The following is a 23,014-nucleotide window of genomic DNA, read 5'->3' as shown; positions in this document are numbered from 1 at the left end:
GCACACAGGTAAGGAATTAAGAAAATCTTTATTTAAGGGTGAAGATGTTTCTCACAAAATCGTTGCCCCAATGCATCATTGAAATTCAAGCTGGAAAGATGATTTTAATATATCACTTGTACATTTTGTATTGCTCTTCTGGTGACAATGTAGTTTGTTTTTGTCAATTACCATTTTAATAATAGGGTAAAAAAAATTAAGTGGATTTTTGAAAGAAAACAATACTGTCAATATACTATTAAAACAAATTAAAATGGTAAAAGTTATTGTACTTTAAGTAAACATAAAAGAGCTAACATATCAATCCCAGTTTTGGATTACTTTAATTAACAAAAAAAATGCATATAGCAGAGGATAGTTTCAATCTGCCTACCTCTGGGTAATGGGCCCAGCATGCTTCCATTGCAGTACTCTGCTGCACATGTAAGTGCAAGAGATCCTGAAGCACTCACTCATCATGGGAAAGTACCAATGTGTTTCTTCATTGGTTAATGGAAGAAACATCTTACAAAAACTCTCCAGATTATTGACTTTTTAAAGTTTTTCTAGGAAACGTTCTAGATATATGCTTATTAGACTTTGTCAGTATGTACTTTGTGCAAAGTGTCTCTGTGGCGCAATCGGTTAGTGTGTCCGGCTACTAACCAAAAGGTTGGTGGTTCAATCCCAACCAGGGACGTAATTGACCTTGTTATCAGATTTTGGTGATCTTTAAGTAGACAAGTCAAAATTTCAAACCCCCTGTTATGGTGTAGGGTACCTGGCCTTCTCTGATGTAATCAGAGTTAGATTTGATTCAGTGATTTTATAAAAACAGCTAGGAAGCACAATTTAGCAGTGGGTTGCAGAGAAAAAGAAATATGCTGGCAAAAAAAATCCAATTGAGTGATTAAACAGCTCTTCATTTTCTGGCTTTATTTTTATGCTAACAAATTTGTTCTCTGAAAAGTGTCCACAAAGCCAAGTCTCTGATTAACACCTTTGTAGGGATGGTTTTTCACCTATTACTAAATTAAACTTGCTTCATTGGAAAGGCAGCAAGATGCATCCTCATTTCAATGTCTACTGAAATAATACAGGTTGACACCAGGAAACATTAACACCACTGTATCCTTGCTGCTTTCTCATGTGGAAGTCTGTTTAATGTGAAAACAAGGTGATATCTAATTAGCACACAGGTAAGGAATTAAGAAAATCTTTATTTAAGGGTGAAGATGTTTCTCACAAAATCGTTGCCCCAATGCATCATTGAAATTCAAGCTGGAAAGATGATTTTAATATATCACTTGTACATTTTGTATTGCTCTTCTGGTGACAATGTAGTTTGTTTTTGTCAATTACCATTTTAATAATAGGGTAAAGAAAATTAAGTGGATTTTTGAAAGAAAACAATACTGTCAATATACTATTAAAACAAATTAAAATGGTAAAAGTTATTGTACTTTAAGTAAAAATAAAAGAGCAAAAACATCAATCCCAGTTTTGATTACTTAAATTAACCAAAAAAATGCATATAGCAAAGGATAGTTTCAATCTGCCTACCTCTGGGTTATGGGCCCAGCATGCTTCCATTGCAGTACTCTGCTGCACATGTAAGTGCAAGAGATCCTGAAGCACTCACTCATCATGGGAAAGTACCAATGTGTTTCTTCGTTGGTTGATGGAAGAAACATCTTACAAAAACTCTCCAGATTATTGACTTTTTAAAGTTTTTCTAGGAAACGTTCTAGATGTATGCTTATTAGCCTTTGTCAGTATGTACTTTTTACAAAGTGTCTCTGTGGCGCAATCGGTTAGTGTGTCTGGCTACTAACCAAAAGGTTGGTGGTTCAATCCCACCCAGGGACGTAATTGACCTTGTTATCAGATTTTGGTGATCTTTAAGTAGACAAGTCAAAATTTCAAACCCCCTGTTATGGTGTAGGGTACCTGTCCTTCTCTGATGTAATCAGAGTTAGATTTGATTCAGTGATTTTATAAAAACAGATAGGAAGCACAATTTAGCAGTGGTTTGCAGAGAAAAAGAAATATGCTGGCAGAAAAATCCAATTGAGTGATTAAACAGCTCTTCATTTTCTGGCTTTATTTTTATGCTAACAAATTTGTTCTCTGAAAAGTGTCCACAAAGCCAAGTCTCTGATTAACACCTTTGTAGGGATGGTTTTTCACCTATTACTAAATTAAACTTGCTTCATTGGAAAGGCAGCAAGATGCATCCTCATTTCAATTTCTACTGAAATAATACAGGTTGACACCAGGAAACATTAACGCCACTGCATCCTTGCTGCTTTCTCATGTGGAAGTCTGTTTAATGTGAAAACAAGGTGATATCTAATTAGCACACAGGTAAGGAATTAAGAAAATCTTTATTTAAGGGTGAAGATGTTTCTCACAAAATCGTTGCCCCAATGCATCATTGAAATTCAAGCTGGAAAGATGATTTTAATATATCACGTTTACATTTTGTATTGCTCTTCTGGTGACAATGTAGTTTGTTTTTGTCAATTACCCTTTTAATAATAGGGTAAAGAAAATTAAGTGGATTTAAACAAATTAAAATGGTAAAAATTATTGTACTTCAAGTAAAAATAAAAGAGCAAAAATATCAATCCCAGTTTTGATTACTTAAATTAACAAAAAAAATGCATATAGCAAAGGAAAGTTTCAATCTGCCTACCGCTGGGTTATGGGCCCTGTATGCTTCCATTGCAGTACTCTGCTGCACATGTAAGTGCAAGAGATCCTGAAGCACTCACTCATCATGGGAAAGTACCAATGTGTTTCTTCGTTGGTTGATGGAAGAAACATTTTACAAAAACTCTCCAGATTATTGACTTTTTAAAGTTTTTCTAGGAAACGTTCTAGATGTATGCTTATTAGCCTTTGTCAGTATGTACTTTTTGTGAAGTGTCTCTGTGGCGCAATCGGTTAGTGTGCACGGCTACTAACCAAAAGGTTGGTGGTTCAATCCCACCCAGGGACGTAATTGACCTTGTTATCAGATTTTGGTGATCTTTAAGTAGACAAGTCAAAATTTCAAACCCCCTGTTATGGTGTAGGGTACCTGGCCTTTTCTGATGTAATCAGAGTTAGATTTGATTCAGTGATTTAATAAAAACAGCTAGGAAGCACAATTTAGCAGTGGGTTGCAGAGAAAAAGAAATATGCTGGCAAAAAAAATCCAATTGAGTGATTAAACAGCTCTTCATTTTCTGGCTTTATTTTTATGCTAACAAATTTGTTCTCTGAAAAGTGTCCACAAAGCCAAGTCTCTGATTAACACCTTTGTAGGGATGGTTTTTCACCTATTACTAAATTAAACGCTTCATTGGAAAGGCAGCAAGATGCATCCTCATTTCAATGTCTACTGAAATAATACAGGTTGACACCAGGAAACATTAACGCCACTGCATCCTTGCTGCTTTCTCATGTGGAAGTCTGTTTAATGTGAAAACAAGGTGATATCTAATTAGCACACAGGTAAGGAATTAAGAAAATCTTTATTTAAGGGTGAAGATGTTTCTCACAAAATCGTTGCCCCAATGCATCATTGAAATTCAAGCTGGAAAGATGATTTTAATATATCACTTGTACATTTTGTATTGCTCTTCTGGTGACAATGTAGTTTGTTTTTGTCAATTACCATTTTAATAATAGGGTTAAGAAAATTAAGTGGATTTTTGAAAGAAAACAATACTGTCAATATACTATTAAAACAAATTAAAATGGTAAAAGTTATTGTACTTTAAGTGAAAATAAAAGAGCCAAAATATCAATCCCAGTTTTGGATTACTTTAATTAACAAAAAAAAATGCATATAGCAGAGGATAGTTTCAATCTGCCTACCGCTGGGTTATGGGCCCTGTATGCTTCCATTGCAGTACTCTGCTGCACATGTAAGTGCAAGAGATCCTGAAGCACTCACTCATCATGGGAAAGTACCAATGTGTTTCTTCGTTGGTTGATGGAAGAAACATTTTACAAAAACTCTCCAGATTATTGACTTTTTAAAGTTTTTCTAGGAAACGTTCTAGATGTATGCTTTGTCAGTATGTACTTTTTGTGAAGTGTCTCTGTGGCGCAATCGGTTAGTGTGTCCGGCTACTAACCAAAAGGTTGGTGGTTCAATCCCACCCAGGGACGTAATTGACCTTGTTATCAGATTTTGGTGATCTTTAAGTAGACAAGTCAAAATTTCAAACCCCCTGTTATGGTGTAGGGTACCTGGCCTTTTCTGATGTAATCAGAGTTAGATTTGATTCAGTGATTTTATAAAAACAGCTAGGAAGCACAATTTAGCAGTGGGTTGCAGAGAAAAAGAAATATGCTGGCAAAAAAAATCCAATTGAGTGATTAAACAGCTCTTCATTTTCTGGCTTTATTTTTATGCTAACAAATTTGTTCTCTGAAAAGTGTCCACAAAGCCAAGTCTCTGATTAACACCTTTGTAGGGATGGTTTTTCACCTATTACTAAATTAAACTTGCTTCATTGGAAAGGCAGCAAGATGCATCCTCATTTCAATTTCTACTGAAATAATACAGGTTGACACCAGGAAACATTAACGCCACTGCATCCTTGCTGCTTTCTCATGTGGAAGTCTGTTTAATGTGAAAACAAGGTGATATCTAATTAGCACACAGGTAAGGAATTAAGAAAATCTTTATTTAAGGGTGAAGATGTTTCTCACAAAATCGTTGCCCCAATGCATCATTGAAATTCAAGCTGGAAAGATGATTTTAATATATCACGTTTACATTTTGTATTGCTCTTCTGGTGACAATGTAGTTTGTTTTTGTCAATTACCCTTTTAATAATAGGGTAAAGAAAATTAAGTGGATTTAAACAAATTAAAATGGTAAAAATTATTGTACTTCAAGTAAAAATAAAAGAGCAAAAATATCAATCCCAGTTTTGATTACTTAAATTAACAAAAAAATGCATATAGCAAAGGATAGTTTCAATCTGCCTACCGCTGGGTTATGGGCCCTGTATGCTTCCATTGCAGTACTCTGCTGCACATGTAAGTGCAAGAGATCCTGAAGCACTCACTCATCATGGGAAAGTACCAATGTGTTTCTTCGTTGGTTGATGGAAGAAACATTTTACAAAAACTCTCCAGATTATTGACTTTTTAAAGTTTTTCTAGGAAACGTTCTAGATGTATGCTTATTAGCCTTTGTCAGTATGTACTTTTTGTGAAGTGTCACTGTGGCGCAATCGGTTAGTGTGCACGGCTACTAACCAAAAGGTTGGTGGTTCAATCCCACCCAGGGACGTAATTGACCTTGTTATCAGATTTTGGTGATCTTTAAGTAGACAAGTCAAAATTTCAAACCCCCTGTTATGGTGTAGGGTACCTGGCCTTTTCTGATGTAATCAGAGTTAGATTTGATTCAGTGATTTAATAAAAACAGCTAGGAAGCACAATTTAGCAGTGGGTTGCAGAGAAAAAGAAATATGCTGGCAAAAAAAATCCAATTGAGTGATTAAACAGCTCTTCATTTTCTGGCTTTATTTTTATGCTAACAAATTTGTTCTCTGAAAAGTGTCCACAAAGCCAAGTCTCTGATTAACACCTTTGTAGGGATGGTTTTTCACCTATTACTAAATTAAACGCTTCATTGGAAAGGCAGCAAGATGCATCCTCATTTCAATGTCTACTGAAATAATACAGGTTGACACCAGGAAACATTAACGCCACTGCATCCTTGCTGCTTTCTCATGTGGAAGTCTGTTTAATGTGAAAACAAGGTGATATCTAATTAGCACACAGGTAAGGAATTAAGAAAATTTTTATTTAAGGGTGAAGATGTTTCTCACAAAATCGTTGCCCCAATGCATCATTGAAATTCAAGCTGGAAAGATGATTTTAATATATCACTTGTACATTTTGTATTGCTCTTCTGGTGACAATGTAGTTTGTTTTTGTCAATTACCATTTTAATAATAGGGTTAAGAAAATTAAGTGGATTTTTGAAAGAAAACAATACTGTCAATATACTATTAAAACAAATTAAAATGGTAAAAGTTATTGTACTTTAAGTGAAAATAAAAGAGCCAAAATATCAATCCCAGTTTTGGATTACTTTAATTAACAAAAAAAATGCATATAGCAGAGGATAGTTTCAATCTGCCTACCGCTGGGTTATGGGCCCTGTATGCTTCCATTGCAGTACTCTGCTGCACATGTAAGTGCAAGAGATCCTGAAGCACTCACTCATCATGGGAAAGTACCAATGTGTTTCTTCGTTGGTTGATGGAAGAAACATTTTACAAAAACTCTCCAGATTATTGACTTTTTAAAGTTTTTCTAGGAAACGTTCTAGATGTATGCTTTGTCAGTATGTACTTTTTGTGAAGTGTCTCTGTGGCGCAATCGGTTAGTGTGTCCGGCTACTAACCAAAAGGTTGGTGGTTCAATCCCACCCAGGGACGTAATTGACCTTGTTATCAGATTTTGGTGATCTTTAAGTAGACAAGTCAAAATTTCAAACCCCCTGTTATGGTGTAGGGTACCTGGCCTTTTCTGATGTAATCAGAGTTAGATTTGATTCAGTGATTTTATAAAAACAGCTAGGAAGCACAATTTAGCAGTGGGTTTCAGAGAAAAAGAAATATGCTGGCAAAAAAAATCCAATTGAGTGATTAAACAGCTCTTCATTTTCTGGCTTTATTTTTATGCTAACAAATTTGTTCTCTGAAAAGTGTCCACAAAGCCAAGTCTCTGATTAACACCTTTGTAGGGATGGTTTTTCACCTATTACTAAATTAAACGCTTCATTGGAAAGGCAGCAAGATGCATCCTCATTTCAATGTCTACTGAAATAATACAGGTTGACACCAGGAAACATTAACGCCACAGCATCCTTGCTGCTTTCTCATGTGGAAGTCTGTTTAATGTGAAAACAAGGTGATATCTAATTAGCACACAGGTAAGGAATTAAGAAAATCTTTATTTAAGGGTGAAGATGTTTCTCACAAAATCGTTGCCCCAATGCATCATTGAAATTCAAGCTGGAAAGATGATTTTAATATATCACTTGTACATTTTGTATTGCTCTTCTGGTGACAATGTAGTTTGTTTTTGTCAATTACCATTTTAATAATAGGGTTAAGAAAATTAAGTGGATTTTTGAAAGAAAACAATACTGTCAATATACTATTAAAACAAATTAAAATGGTAAAAGTTATTGTACTTTAAGTGAAAATAAAAGAGCCAAAATATCAATCTCAGTTTTGGATTACTTTAATTAACAAAAAAAAAATGCATATAGCAGAGGATAGTTTCAATCTGCCTACCGCTGGGTTATGGGCCCAGCATGCTTCCATTGCTGTACTCTGCTGCACATGTAAGTGCAAGAGATCCTGAAGCACTCACTCATCATGGGAAAGTACCAATGTGTTTCTTCGTTGGTTGATGGAAGAAACATCTTACAAAAACTCTCCAGATTATTGACTTTTTAAAGTTTTTCTAGGAAACGTTTTAGATGAATGCTTATTAGCCTTTGCCAGTATGTACTTTTGCAAAGTGTCTCTGTGGCGCGATCAGTTAGTGTGTATGGCTATTAACCAAAAGGTTGGTGGTTCAATCCCACCCAGGGACGTAATTGACCTTGTTATCAGATTTTGGTGATCTTGAAGTAGACAAGTCAAAATTTCAAACCCTCTCTTATGGTGTAGGGTACCTGGCCTTCTCTGATGTAATCAGAGTTAGATTTGATTCAGTGATTTTATAAAAACAGCTAGGAAGCACAATTTAGCAGTGGGTTGCAGAGAAAAAGAAATATGCTGGCAAAAAAAATCCAATTGAGTGATTAAACAGCTCTTCATTTTCTGGCTTTATTTTTATGCTAACAAATTTGTTCTCTGAAAAGTGTCCACAAAGCCAAGTCTCTGATTAACACCTTTGTAAGGATGGTTTTTCACCTATTACTAAATTAAACTTGCTTCATTGGAAAGGCAGCAAGATGCATCCTCATTTCAATGTCTACTGAAATAATACAGGTTGACACCAGGAAACATTAACGCCACTGCATCCTTGCTGCTTTCTCATGTGGAAGTCTGTTTAATGTGAAAACAAGGTGATATCTAATTAGCACACAGGTAAGGAATTAAGAAAATCTTTATTTAAGGGTGAAAATGTTTCTCACAAAATCGTTGCCCCAATGCATCATTGAAATTCAAGCAGGAAAGATGATTTTAATATATCACTTGTACATTTTGTATTGCTCTTCTGGTGACAATGTAGTTTGTTTTTGTCAATTACCATTTTAATAATAGGGTAAAGAAAATTAAGTGGATTTTTAAAAGAAAACAATACTTTCAATATACTATTAAAACAAATTAAAATGGTAAAAGTTATTGTACTTTAATGAAAAATAAAAGAGCAAAAATATCAATCCCAGTTTTGGATTACTTTAACAAAAAAAATGCATATAGCAGAGGATAGTTTTAATCTGCCTACCTCTGGGTTATGGGCCCAGCATGCTTCCATTGCAGTACTCTGCTGCACATGTAAGTGCAAGAGATCCTGAAGCACTCACTCATCATGGGAAAGTACCAATGTGTTTCTTCGTTGGTTGATGGAAGAAACATCTTACAAAAACTCTCCAGATTATTGACTTTTTAAAGTTTTTCTAGGAAACGTTCCAGATGTATGCTTATTAGCCTTTGTCAGTATGTACTTTTTACAAAGTGTCTCTGTGGCGCAATCGGTTAGTGTGTCTGGCTACTAACCGAAAGGTTGGTGGTTCAATCCCACCCAGGGACGTAATTGACCTTGTTATCAGATTTTGGTGATCTTTAAGTAGACAAGTCAAAATTTCAAATCCCCCGTTATGGTGTAGGGTACCTGGCCTTCTCTGATGTAATCAGAGTTAGATTTGATTCAGTGATTTTATAAAAACAGATAGGAAGCACAATTTAGCAGTGGGTTGCAGAGAAAAAGAAATATGCTGGCAAAAAAAATCCAATTGAGTGATTAAACAGCTCTTCATTTTCTGGCTTTATTTTTATGCTAACAAATTTGTTCTCTGAAAAGTGTCCACAAAGCCAAGTCTCTGATTAACACCTTTGTAGGGATGGTTTTTCACCTATTACTAAATTAAACTTGCTTCATTGGAAAGGCAGCAAGATGCATCCTCATTTCAATTTCTACTGAAATAATACAGGTTGACACCAGGAAACATTAACGCCACTGCATCCTTGCTGCTTTCTCATGTGGAAGTCTGTTTAATGTGAAAACAAGGTGATATCTAATTAGCACACAGGTAAGGAATTAGGAAAATCTTTATTTAAGGGTGAAGATGTTTCTCACAAAATCGTTGCCCCAATGCATCATTGAAATTCAAGCTGGAAAGATGATTTTAATATATCACTTGTACATTTTGCATTGCTCTTCTGGTGACAATGTAGTTTGTTTTTGTCAATTACCCTTTTAATAATAGGGTAAAGAAAATTAAGTGGATTTTTTAAAGAAAACTATACTGTCAATATACTATTCAAAAAAATTAAAATGGTAAAAGTTATTGTACTTCAAGTAAAAATAAAAGAGCAAAAATATCAATCCCAGTTTTGATTACTTAAATTAACAAAAAAAATGCATATAGCAAAGGATAGTTTCAATCTGCCTACCTCTGGGTTATGGGCCCAGCATGCTTCCATTGCAGTACTCTGCTGCACATGTAAGTGCAAGAGATCCTGAAGCACTCACTCATCATGGGAAAGTACCAATGTGTTTCTTCGTTGGTTGATGGAAGAAACATTTTACAAAAACTCTCCAGATTATTGACTTTTTAAAGTTTTTCTAGGAAACGTTCTAGATGTATGCTTATTAGCCTTTGTCAGAATGTACTTTTTGCGAAGTGTCTCTGTGGCGCAATCGGTTAGTGTGTCCGGCTACTAACCAAAAGGTTGGTGGTTCAATCCCACCCAAGGACGTAATTGACCTTGTTATCAGATTTTGGTGATCTTTAAGTAGACAAGTCAAAGTTTCAAACCCCCTGTTATGGTGTAGGGTACCTGGCCTTTTCTGATGTAATCAGAGTTAGATTTGATTCAGTGATTTAATAAAAACAGCTAGGAAGCACAATTTAGCAGTGGGTTGCAGAGAAAAAGAAATATGCTGGCAAAAAAAATCCAATTGAGTGATTAAACAGCTCTTCATTTTCTGGCTTTATTTTTATGCTAACAAATTTGTTCTCTGAAAAGTGTCCACAAAGCCAAGTCTCTGATTAACACCTTTGTAGGGATGGTTTTTCACCTATTACTAAATTAAACTTGCTTCATTGGAAAGGCAGCAAGATGCATCCTCATTTCAATGTCTACTGAAATAATACAGGTTGACACCAGGAAACATTAACGCCACTGCATCCTTGCTGCTTTCTCATGTAGAAGTCTGTTTAATGTGAAAACAAGGTGATATCTAATTAGCACACAGGTAAGGAATTAAGAAAATCTTTATTTAAGGGTGAAGATGTTTCTCACAAAATCGTTGCCCCAATGCATCATTGAAATTCAAGCTGGAAAGATGATTTTAATATATCACTTGTACATTTTGTATTGCTCTTCTGGTGACAATGTAGTTTGTTTTTGTCAATTACCCTTTTAATAATAGGGTAAAGAAAATTAAGTGGATTTTTTAAAGAAAACTATACTGTCAATATACTATTAAAACAAATTAAAATGGTAAAAGTTATTGTACTTTAATGAAAAATAAAAGAGCAAAAATATCAATCCCAGTTTTGATTACTTAAATTAACAAAAAAAAATGCATATAGCAAAGGATAGTTTCAATCTGCCTACCTCTGGGCTATGGGCCCTGTATGCTTCCATTGCAGTACTCTGCTGCACATGTAAGTGCAAGAGATCCTGAAGCACTCACTCATCATGGGAAAGTACCAATGTGTTTCTTCATTGGTTGATGGAAGAAACATCTTACAAAAACTCTCCAGATTATTGACTTTTTAAAGTTTTTCTAGGAAACGTTCTAGATGTATGCTTATTAGACTTTGTCAGTATGTACTTTTTGCAAAGTGTCTCTGTGGCGCAATCGGTTAGTGTGTCCGGCTACTAACCAAAAGGTTGGTGGTTCAATCCCAACCAGGGACGTAATTGACATTGTTATCAGATTTTGGTGATCTTTAAGTAGACAAGTCAAAATTTCAAACCCCCTGTTATGGTGTAGGGTACCTGGCCTTCTCTGATGTAATCAGAGTTAGATTTGATTCAGTGATTTTATAAAAACAGCTAGGAAGCACAATTTAGCAGTGGGTTGCAGAGAAAAAGAAATATGCTGGCAAAAAAAATCCAATTGAGTGATTAAACAGCTCTTCATTTTCTGGCTTTATTTTTATGCTAACAAATTTGTTCTTTGAAAAGTGTCCACAAAGCCAAGTCTCTGATTAACACCTTTGTAGGGATGGTTTTTCACCTATTACTAAATTAAACTTGCTTCATTGGAAAGGCAGCAAGATGCATCCTCATTTCAATGTCTACTGAAATAATACAGGTTGACACCAGGAAACATTAACGCCACTGCATCCTTGCTGCTTTCTCATGCAGAAGTCTGTTTAATGTGAAAACAAGGTGATATCTAATTAGCACACAGGTTAGGAATTAAGAAAATCTTTATTTAAGGGTGAAGATGTTTCTCACAAAATTGTTGCCCCAATGCATCATTGAAATTCAAGCTGGAAAGATGATTTTAATATATCACTTGTACATTTTGTATTGCTCTTCTGGTGACAATGTAGTTTGTTTTTGTCAATTACCCTTTTAATAATAGGGTAAAGAAAATTTAGTGGATTTTTTAAAGAAAACTATACTGTCAATATACTATTAAAACAAATTAAAATGGTAAAAAGTTATTGTATTTTAAGTAAAAATAAAAGAGCAAAAATATCAATCCCAGTTTTGATTACTTAAATTAACAAAAAAAAATGCATATAGCAAAGGATAGTTTCAATCTGCCTACCTCTGGGTTATGGGCCCAGCATGCTTCCATTGCAGTACTCTGCTGCACATGTAAGTGCAAGAGATCCTGAAGCACTCACTCATCATGGGAAAGTACCAATGTGTTTCTTCGTTGGTTGATGGAAGAAACATCTTACAAAAACTCTCCAGATTATTGACTTTTTAAAGTTTTTCTAGGAAACGTTCCAGATGTATGCTTATTAGCCTTTGTCAGTATGTACTTTTTACAAAGTGTCTCTGTGGCGCAATCGGTTAGTGTGTCTGGCTACTAATCGAAAGGTTGGTGGTTCAAACCCACCCAGGGACGTAATTGACCTTGTTATCAGATTTTGGTGATCTTTAAGTAGACAAGTCAAAATTTCAAACCCCCCGTTATGGTGTAGGGTACCTGGCCTTCTCTGATGTAATCAGAGTTAGATTTGATTCAGTGATTTTATAAAAACATATAGGAAGCACAATTTAGCAGTGGGTTGCAGAGAAAAAGAAATATGCTGGCAAAAAAAATCCAATTGAGTGATTAAACAGCTCTTCATTTTCTGGCTTTATTTTTATGCTAACAAATTTGTTCTCTGAAAAGTGTCCACAAAGCCAAGTCTCTGATTAACACCTTTGTAGGGATGGTTTTTCACCTATTACTAAATTAAACTTGCTTCATTGGAAAGGCAGCAAGATGCATCCTCATTTCAATGTCTACTGAAATAAAACAGGTTGACACCAAGAAACATTATTGCCACTGTATCCTTGCTGCTTTCTCATGTGGAAGTCTGTTTAATGTGAAAACAAGGTGATATCTAATTAGCACACAGGTAAGGAATTAAGAAAATCTTTATTTAAGGGTGAAGATGTTTCTCACAAAATTGTTGCCCCAATGCATCATTGAAATTCAAGCTGGAAAGATGATTTTAATATATCACTTGTATATTTTGTATTGCTCTTCTGGTGACAATGTAGTTTGTTTTTGTCAATTACCATTTTAATAATAGGGTAAAGAAAATTAAGTGGATTTTTAAAAGAAAACAATACTGTCAATATACTATTAAAACAAATTAAAATGGTAAAAGTTATTGTACTTTAAGTAAAAATAAAAGAGCCAAAATATCAATCCCAGTTTTGGATTACTTTAATTAACAAAAAAAAAATGCATATAGCAGAGGATAGTTTCAATCTGCCTACCGCTGGGTTATGGGCCCAGCATGCTTCCATTGCTGTACTCTGCTGCACATGTAAGTGCAAGAGATCCTGAAGCACTCACTCATCATGGGAAAGTACCAATGTGTTTCTTCGTTGGTTGATGGAAGAAACATCTTACAAAAAGTCTCCAGATTATTGACTTTTTAAAGTTTTTCTAGGAAACGTTTTAGATGAATGCTTATTAGCCTTTGTCAGTATGGACTTTTGCAAAGTGTCTCTGTGGCGCAATCAGTTAGTGTGCACGGCTATTAACCAAAAGGTTGGTGGTTCAATCCCACCCAGGGACGTAATTGACCTTGTTATCAGATTTTGGTGATCTTTAAGTAGACAAGTCAAAATTTCAAATCCCCCTGTTCTGGTGTAGGGTACCTGGCCTTCTCTGATGTAATCAGAGTTAGATTTGATTCAGTGATTTTATAAAATCAGTTAGGAAGCACAATTTAGCAGTGGGTTGCAGAGAAAAAGAAATATGCTGGCAAAAAAAATCCAATTGAGTGATTAAACAGCTCTTAATTTTCTGGCTTTATTTTTATGCTAACAAATTTGTTCTCTGAAAAGTGTCCACAAAGCCAAGTCTCTGATTAACACCTTTGTAAGGATGGTTTTTAACCTATTACTAAATTAAACTTGCTTCATTGGAAAGGCAGCAAGATGCATCCTCATTTCAATGTCTACTGAAATAATACAGGTTGACACCAGGAAACATTAACGCCACTGCATCCTTGCTGCTTTCTCATGTGGAAGTCTGTTTAATGTGAAAACAAGGTGATATCTAATTAGCACACAGGTAAGGAATTAAGAAAATCTTTATTTAAGGGTGAAAATGTTTCTCACAAAATCGTTGCCCCAATGCATCATTGAAATTCAAGCTGGAAATATGATTTTAATATATCACTTGTACATTTTGTATTGCTCTTCTGGTGACAATGTAGTTTGTTTTTGTCAATTACCATTTTAATAATAGGGTAAAGAAAATTAAGTGGATTTTTGAAAGAAAACAATACTGTCAATATACTATTAAAACAAATTAAAATGGTAAAAGTTATTGTACTGTAAGTAAAAATAAAAGAGCCAACATATCAATCCCAGTTTTGGAATACTTTAATTAACAAAAACAAATGCATATAGCAGAGGATAGTTTCAATCTGCCTACCTCTGGGTTATGTGCTCAGCATGCTTCCATTGCTGTACTCTGCTGCACATGTAAGTGCAATAGATCCTGAAGCACTCACTCATCATGGGAAAGTACCAATGTGTTTCTTCGTTGGTTGATGGAAGAAACATCTTACAAAAACTCTCCAGATTATTGACTTTTTAAAGTTTTTCTAGGAAACGTTTTAGATGAATGCTTATTAGCCTTTGTCAGTATGTACTTTTGCAAAGTGTCTCTGTGGCGCAATCAGTTAGTGTGTATGACTATTAACCAAAAGGTTGGTGGTTCAATCCCACCCAGGGACGTAATTGACCTTGTTATCAGATTTTGGTGATCTTTAAGTAGACAAGTCAAAATTTCAAACCCCCTCTTATGGTGTAGGGTACCTGGCCTTCTCTGATGTAATCAGAGTTAGATTTGATTCAGTGATTTTATAAAAACAGCTAGGAAGCACAATTTAGCAGTGGGTTGCAGAGAAAAAGAAATATGCTGGCAAAAAATCCAATTGAGTGATTAAACAGCTCTTCATTTTCTGGCTTTATTTTTATGCTAACAAATTTGTTCTCTGAAAAGTGTCCACAAAGCCAAGTCTCTGATTAACACCTTTGTTAGGATGGTTTTTCACCTATTACTAAATTAAACTTGCTTCATTGGAAAGGCAGCAAGATGCATCCTCATTTCAATGTCTACTGAAATAATACAGGTTGACACCAGGAAACATTAACGCCACTGCATCCTTGCTGCTTTCTCATGTAAAAGTCTGTTTAATGTGAAAACAAGGTGATATCTAATTAGCACACAGGTAAGGAATTAAGAAAATCTTTATTTAAGGGTGAAGATGTTTCTCACAAAATCGTTGCCCCAATGCATCATTGAAATTCAAGCTGGAAAGATGATTTTAATATATCACTTGTACATTTTGTATTGCTCTTCTGGTGACAATGTAGTTTGTTTTTGTCAATTACCATTTTAATAATAGGGTAAAGAAAATTAAGTGGATTTTTAAATGAAAACAATACTGTCAATATACTATTAAAACAAATTAAAATGGTAAAAGTTATTGTACTTTAAGTAAAAATAAAAGAGCCAAAATATCAATCCCAGTTTTGGATTACTTTAATTAACAAAAAAAAATGCATATAGCAGAGGATAGTTTCAATCTGCCTACCGCTGGGTTATGGGCCAGCATGCTTCCATTGCTGTACTCTGCTGCACATGTAAGTGCAAGAGATCCTGAAGCACTCACTCATCATGGGAAAGTACCAATGTGTTTCTTCGTTGGTTGATGGAAGAAACATCTTACAAAAACTCTCCAGATTATTGACTTTTTAAAGTTTTTCTAGGAAACGTTTTAGATGAATGCTTATTAGCCTTTGTCAGTATGGACTTTTGCAAAGTGTCTCTGTGGCGCAATCAGTTAGTGTGCACGGCTATTAACCAAAAGGTTGGTGGTTCAATCCCACCCAGGGACGTAATTGACCTTGTTATCAGATTTTGGTGATCTTTAAGTAGACAAGTCAAAATTTCAAATCCCCCTGTTCTGGTGTAGGGTACCTGGCCTTCTCTGATATAATCAGAGTTAGATTTGATTCAGTGATTTTATAAAAACAGCTAGGAAGCACAATTTAGCAGTGGGTTGCAGAGAAAAAGAAATATGCTGGCAAAAAAAATCCAATTGAGTGATTAAACAGCTCTTAATTTTCTGGCTTTATTTTTATGCTAACAAATTTGTTCTCTGAAAAGTGTCCACAAAGCCAAGTATCTGATTAACACCTTTGTAAGGATGGTTTTTAACCTATTACTAAATTAAACTTGCTTCATTGGAAAGGCAGCAAGATGCATCCTCATTTCAATGTCTACTGAAATAATACAGGTTGACACCAGGAAACATTAACGCCACTGCATCCTTGCTGCTTTCTCATGTGGAAGTCTGTTTAATGTGAAAACAAGGTGATATCTAATTAGCACACAGGTAAGGAATTAAGAAAATCTTTATTTAAGGGTGAAAATGTTTCTCACAAAATCGTTGCCCCAATGCATCATTGAAATTCAAGCTGGAAATATGATTTTAATATATCACTTGTACATTTTGTATTGCTCTTCTGCTGACAATGTAGTTTGTTTTTGTCAATTACCATTTTAATAATAGGGTAAAGAAAATTAAGTGGATTTTTAAAAGAAAACAAAACTTTCAATATACTATTAAAACAAATTAAAATGGTAAAAGTTATTGTACTTTAATGAAAAATAAAAGAGCAAAAATATCAATCCCAGTTTTGGATTACTTTAATTAACAAAAAAAATGCATATAGCAGAGGATAGTTTTAATCTGCCTACCTCTGGGTTATGGGCCCAGCATGCTTCCATTGCAGTACTCTGCTGCACAAGTAAGTGCAAGAGATCCTGAAGCACTCACTCATCATGGGAAAGTACCAATGTGTTTCTTCGTTGGTGGATGGAAGAAACATCTTACAAAAACTCTCCAGATTATTGACTTTTTAAAGTTTTTCTAGGAAACATTTTAGATGAATGCTTATTAGTCTTTGTCAGTATGTACTTTTTGCAAAGTGTCTCTGTGGTGCAATCGGTTAGTGTGTCCGGCTACTAACCAAAAGGTTGGTGGTTCAATCCCACCCAGGGACGTAATTTACCTTGTTATCAGATTTTGGTGATCTTTAAGTAGACAAGTCAAAATTTCAAATCCCCTCTTATGGTGTAGGGTACCTGGCCTTCTCTGATGTAATCAGAGTTAGATTTGATTCAGTGATTTTATAAAACAGCTAGGAAGCACAATTTAGCAGTGGGTTGCAGAGAAAAAGAAATATGCTGGCAAAAAAATCCAATTGAGTGATTAAACAGCTCTTTATTTTCTGGCTTTATTTTTATGCTAACAAATTTGTTCTCTGAAAAGTGTCCACAAAGCCAAGTCTCTGATGAACACCTTTGTAAGGATGGTTTTTCACCTATTACTAAATTAAACTTGCTTCATTGGAAAGGCAGCAAGATGCATCCTCATTTCAATGTCTACTGAAATAATACAGGTTGACACCAGGAAACATTAACGCCAATGCATCCTTGCTGCTTTCTCATGTGGAAGTCTGTTTAATGTGAAAACAAGGTGATATCTAATTAGCACACAGGTAAGGAATTAAGAAAATCTTTATTTAAGGGTGAAGATGTTTCTCACAAAATCGTTGCCCCAATGCATCATTGAAATTCAAGCTGGAAAGATGATTTTAATATATCACTTGTACATTTTGTATTGCTCTTCTGGTGACAATGTAGTTTGTTTTTGTCAATTACCATTTTAATAATAGGGTAAAGAAAATTAAGTGGATTTTTGAAAGAAAACAATACTGTCAATATACTATTAAAACAAATTAAAATGGTAAAAGTTATTGTACTTTAAGTAAACATAAAATAGCTAACATATCAATCCCAGTTTTGGATTACTTTAATTAACAAAAAAAATGCATATAGCAGAGGATAGTTTCAATCTGCCTACCTCTGGGTAATGGGCCCAGCATGCTTCCATTGCAGTACTCTGCTGCACATGTAAGTGCAAGAGATCCTGAAGCACTCACTCATCATGGGAAAGTACCAATGTGTTTCTTCGTTGGTTGATTTAAGAAAATTCTTACAAAAACTCTCCAGATTATTGACTTTTTAAAGTTTTTCTATGAAACGTTCTAGATGAATGCTTATTAGCCTTTGTCAGTATGTACTTTTTGCAAATTGTCTCTGTGGCGCAATCGGTTAGTGTGTCTGGCTACTAACCAAAAGGTTGGTGGTTTAATCCCACCCAGGGACATAATTGACCTTGTGATCAGGTTTTGGTGATATTTAAGTAGACAAGTCAAAATTTCAAACCCCCTCTTATGGTGTAGGGTACCTGGCCTTTTCTGATGTAATCAGAGTTAGATTTGATTCCGTGATTTTATAAAAAAACAGCGAGGAAGCACAATTTAGCAATGGGTTGCAGAGAAAAAAAATATGCTGGCAGAAAAATCCAATTGAGTGATTAAACAGCTCTTCATTTTCTGCCTTTATTTTTATGCTAACAAATTTGTTCTCTAAAAAGTGTCCACAAAGCCAAGTCTCTGATTAACACCTTTGTAGGGATGGTTTTTCACCTATAACTAAATTAAACTTGCTTCATTGGAAAGGCAGCAAGATGCATCCTCATTTCAATGTCTACTGAAATAATACAGGTTGACACCAGGAAACATTAACGCCACTGCATCCTTGCTGCTTTCTCATGTAGAAGTCTGTTTAATGTGAAAACAAGGTGATATCTAATTAGCACACAGGTAAGGAATTAAGAAAATCTTTATTTAAGGGTGAAGATGTTTCTCACAAAATCGTTGCCCCAATGCATCATTGAAATTCAAGCTGGAAAGATGATTTTAATATATCACTTGTACATTTTGTATTGCTTTTCTGGTGACAATGTAGTTTGTTTTTGTCAATTACCCTTTTAATAATAGGGTAAAGAAAATTAAGTGGATTTTTTAAAGAAAACTATACTGTCAATATACTATTAAAACAAATTAAAATGGTAAAAGTTATTGTACTTTAAGTAAAAATAAAAGAGCAAAAATATCAATCCCAGTTTTGATTACTTAAATTAACAAAACAAATGCATATAGCAAAGGATAGTTTCAATCTGCCTACCTCTGGGTTATGGGCCCAGCATGCTTCAATTGCAGTACTCTGCTGCACATGTAAGTGCAAGAGATCCTGAAGCACTCACTCATCATGGGAAAGTACCAATGTGTTTCTTCGTTGGTTGATGGAAGAAACATCTTACAAAAATTCTCCAGATTATTGACTTTTTAAAGTTTTTCTAGGAAACGTTCTAGATGTATGCTTATTAGCCTTTGTCAGTATGTACTTTTTTGCAAAGTGTCTCTGTGGCGCAATCGGTTAGTGTGTCCGGCTACTAACCAAAAGGTTGGTGGTTCAATCCCACCCAGGGACGTAATTGACCTTGTGATCAGATTTTGGTGATCTTTAAGTAGACAAGTCAAAATGTCAAATCCCCTCTTATGGTGTAGGGTACCTGGCCTTCTCTGATGTAATCAGAGTTAGATTTGATTCATTGATTTTATAAAAACAGCTAGGAAGCACAATTTAGCAGTGGGTTGCAGAGAAAAAGAAATATGCTGGCAAAAAAAATCCAATTGAGTGATTAAACAGCTCTTCATTTTCTGGCTTTATTTTTATGCTAACAAATTTGTTCTCTGAAAAGTGTCCACAAAGCCAAGTCTCTGATTAACACCTTTGTAGGGATGGTTTTTCACCTATTACTAAATTAAACTTGCTTCATTGGAAAGGCAGCAAGATGCATCCTCATTTCAATGTCTACTGAAATAATACAGGTTGACACCAGGAAACATTAACGCCACTGCATCCTTGCTGCTTTCTCATGTAGAAGTCTGTTTAATGTGAAAACAAGGTGATATCTAATTAGCACACAGGTAAGGAATTAAGAAAATCTTTATTTAAGGGTGAAAATGTTTTTCACAAAATCGTTGCCCCCAATGCATCATTGAAATTCAAGCTGGAAAGATGATTTTAATATATCACTTGAACATTTTGTATTGCTCTTCTGGTGACAATGTAGTTTGTTTTTGTCAATTACCATTTTAATGATAGGGTAAAGAAAATTAAGTGGATTTTTAAAAGAAAACAATACTTTCAATATACTATTAAAACAAATTAAAATGGTAAAAGTTATTGTACTTTAATGAAAAATAAAGAGCAAAAATATCAATCCAGGTTTTGGATTACTTTAATTAACAAAAAAAATGCATATAGCAGAGGATAGTTTTAATCTGCCTACCTCTGGGTTATGGGCCCAGCATGCTTCCATTGCAGTACTCTGCTGCACATGTAAGTGCAAGAGATCCTGAAGCACTCACTCATCATGGGAAAGTACCAATGTGTTTCTTCGTTGGTGGATGGAAGAAACATCTTACAAAAACTCTCCAGATTATTGACTTTTTAAAGTTTTTCTAGGAAACGTTTTAGATGAATGCTTATTAGCCTTTGTCAGTATGGACTTTCGCAAAGTGTCTCTGTGGCGCAATCAGTTAGTGTGTACTGCTATAAACCAAAAGGTTGGTGGTTCAATCCCACCCATTGACGTAATTGACCTTGTTATCAGATTTTGGTGATCTTTAAGTAGACAAGTCAAAATTTCAAATCCCCTCTTATGGTGTAGAGTACCTGGCCTTCTCTGATGTAATCAGAGTTAGATTTGATTCAGTGATTTTATAAAAACAGCTAGGAAGCACAATTTAGCAGTGGGTTGCAGAGAAAAAGAAATATGCTGGCAAAAAAATCCAATTGAGTGATTAAACAGCTCTTCATTTTCTGGCTTTATTTTTATGCTAACAAATTTGTTCTCTGAAAAGTGTCCACAAAGCCAAGTCTCTGATGAACACCCTTGTAAGGATGGTTTTTCACCTATTACTAAATTAAACTTGCTTCATTGGAAAGGCAGCAAGATGCATCCTCATTTCAATGTCTACTGAAATAATACAGGTTGACACCAGGAAACATTAACGCCAATGCATCCTTGCTGCTTTCTCATGTGGAAGTCTGTTTAATGTGAAAACATGGTGATATCTAATTAGCACACAGGTAAGGAATTAAGAAAATCTTTATTTAAGGGTGAAGATGTTTCTCACAAAATCGTTGCCCCAATGCATCATTGAAATTCAAGCTGGAAAGATGATTTTAATATATCACTTGTACATTTTGTATTGCTCTTCTGGTGACAATGTAGTTTGTTTTTGTCAATTACCATTTTAATAATAGGGTAAAGAAAATTAAATGGATTTTTGAAAGAAAACAATACTGTCAATAAACTATTAAAACAAATTAAAATGGTAAAAGTTATTGTACTTTAAGTAAACATAAAATAGCTAACATATCAATCCCAGTTTTGGATTACTTTAATTAACAAAAAAAATGCATATAGCAGAGGATAGTTTCAATCTGCCTACCTCTGGTTAATGGGCCCAGCATGCTTCCATTGCAGTACTCTGCTGCACATGTAAGGGCAAGAGATCCTGAAGCACTCACTCATCATGGGAAAGTACCAATGTGTTTCTTCGTTGGTTGATTTAAGAAAATTCTTACAAAAACTCTCCAGATTATTGACTTTTTAAAGTTTTTCTAGGAAACGTTCTAGATGAATGCTTATTAGCCTTTGTCAGTATGTACTTTTTGCAAATTGTCTCTGTGGCGCAATCGGTTAGTGTGTCTGGCTACTAACCAAAATGTTGGTGGTTCAATCCCACCCAGGGACATAATTGACCTTGTGATCAGGTTTTGGTGATATTTAAGTAGACAAGTCAAAATTTCAAACCCCCTCTTATGGTGTAGGGTACCTGGCCTTCTCTGATGTAATCAGAGTTAGATTTGATTCAGTGATTTTATAAAAAACAGCTAGGAAGCACAATTTAGCAATGGGTTGCAGAGAAAAAAAATATGCTGGCAGAAAAAATCCAATTGAGTGATTAAACAGCTCTTCATTTTCTGCCTTTATTTTTATGCTAACAAATTTGTTCTCTAAAAAGTGTCCACAAAGCCAAGTCTCTGATTAACACCTTTGTAGGGATGGTTTTTCACCTATAACTAAATTAAACTTGCTTCATTGGAAAGGCAGCAAGATGCATCCTCATTTCAATGTCTACTGAAATAATACAGGTTGACACCAGGAAACATTAACGCCACTGCATCCTTGCTGCTTTCTCATGTAGAAGTCTGTTTAATGTGAAAACAAGGTGATATCTAATTAGCACACAGGTAAGGAATTAAGAAAATCTTTATTTAAGGGTGAAGATGTTTCTCACAAAATCGTTGCCCCAATGCATCATTGAAATTCAAGCTGGAAAGATCACTTGTACATTTTGTATTGCTCTTCTGGTGACAATGTAGTTTGTTTTTGTCAATTACCCTTTTAATAATAGGGTAAAGAAAATTAAGTGGATTTTTTAAAGAAAACTATATTGTCAATATACTATTAAAACAAATTAAAATGGTAAAAGCTATTGTACTTTAAGTAAAAATAAAAGAGCAAAAATATCAATCCCAGTTTTGATTACTTAAATTAACAAAAAAAAAATGCATATAGCAAAGGATAGTTTCAATCTGCCTACCTCTTGGTTATGGGCCCAGCATGCTTCCATTGCAGTACTCTGCTGCACATGTAAGTGCAAGAGATCCTGAAGCACTCACTCATCATGGGAAAGTACCAATGTGTTTCTTCGTTGGTTGATGGAAGAAACATTTTACAAAAACTCTCCAGATTATTGACTTTCTAAAGTTTTTCTAGGAAACGTTCTAGATGTATGCTTATTAGCCTTTGTCAGTATGTACTTTTTTGCAAAGTGTCTCTGTGGCGCAATCGGTTAGTGTGTCCGGTTACTAACCAAAAGGTTGGTGGTTCAATCCCACCCAGGGACGTAATTGACCTTGTTATCAGATTTTGGTGATCTTTAAGTAGACAAGTCAAAATTTCAAACCCCCTGTTATAGTGTAGGGTACCTGGCCTTCTCTGATGTAATCAGAGTTAGATTTGATTCATTGATTTTATAAAAACAGCTAGGAAGCACAATTTAGCAGTGGGTTGCAGAGAAAAAGAAATATGCTGGCAAAAAAAATCCAATTGAGTGATTAAACA

The 23,014-nt window shown here is 34.9% G+C and overlaps 7 non-coding genes across 7 annotated transcripts; all 7 read left to right on the top strand.

Annotated features, from left to right (window-relative positions):
• The first annotated feature begins 1,774 nt into the window (after positions 1–1,774).
• Positions 1,775–1,848, top strand: TRNAS-ACU (transfer RNA serine (anticodon ACU)). Its single transcript has one exon. It is a non-coding gene; the product is annotated as a tRNA-Ser (tRNA).
• Positions 1,849–4,069: 2,221 nt separating this feature from the next.
• TRNAS-ACU (transfer RNA serine (anticodon ACU)) lies at positions 4,070–4,143 on the top strand. Its single transcript has one exon. It is a non-coding gene; the product is annotated as a tRNA-Ser (tRNA).
• A 2,220-nt stretch (positions 4,144–6,363) lies between these two features.
• TRNAS-ACU (transfer RNA serine (anticodon ACU)) lies at positions 6,364–6,437 on the top strand. The gene has a single exon. It is a non-coding gene; the product is annotated as a tRNA-Ser (tRNA).
• A 2,261-nt stretch (positions 6,438–8,698) lies between these two features.
• Positions 8,699–8,772, top strand: TRNAS-ACU (transfer RNA serine (anticodon ACU)). Its single transcript has one exon. It is a non-coding gene; the product is annotated as a tRNA-Ser (tRNA).
• Positions 8,773–18,056: 9,284 nt separating this feature from the next.
• On the top strand, positions 18,057–18,130 carry TRNAS-ACU (transfer RNA serine (anticodon ACU)). Its single transcript has one exon. It is a non-coding gene; the product is annotated as a tRNA-Ser (tRNA).
• Positions 18,131–19,226: 1,096 nt separating this feature from the next.
• TRNAS-ACU (transfer RNA serine (anticodon ACU)) lies at positions 19,227–19,300 on the top strand. Its single transcript has one exon. It is a non-coding gene; the product is annotated as a tRNA-Ser (tRNA).
• Positions 19,301–21,564: 2,264 nt separating this feature from the next.
• TRNAS-ACU (transfer RNA serine (anticodon ACU)) lies at positions 21,565–21,638 on the top strand. The gene has a single exon. It is a non-coding gene; the product is annotated as a tRNA-Ser (tRNA).
• The last annotated feature ends 1,376 nt before the right edge of the window (positions 21,639–23,014 follow it).

This window comes from Pseudophryne corroboree, assembly GCF_028390025.1.
Source record: "Pseudophryne corroboree isolate aPseCor3 chromosome 7 unlocalized genomic scaffold, aPseCor3.hap2 SUPER_7_unloc_1, whole genome shotgun sequence".
Classification (NCBI taxonomy): domain Eukaryota; kingdom Metazoa; phylum Chordata; class Amphibia; order Anura; family Myobatrachidae; genus Pseudophryne; species Pseudophryne corroboree.
The sequence above is the reverse complement of the archived record's forward strand: the minus strand, read 5'-3'. Positions and strand labels throughout refer to the sequence as shown.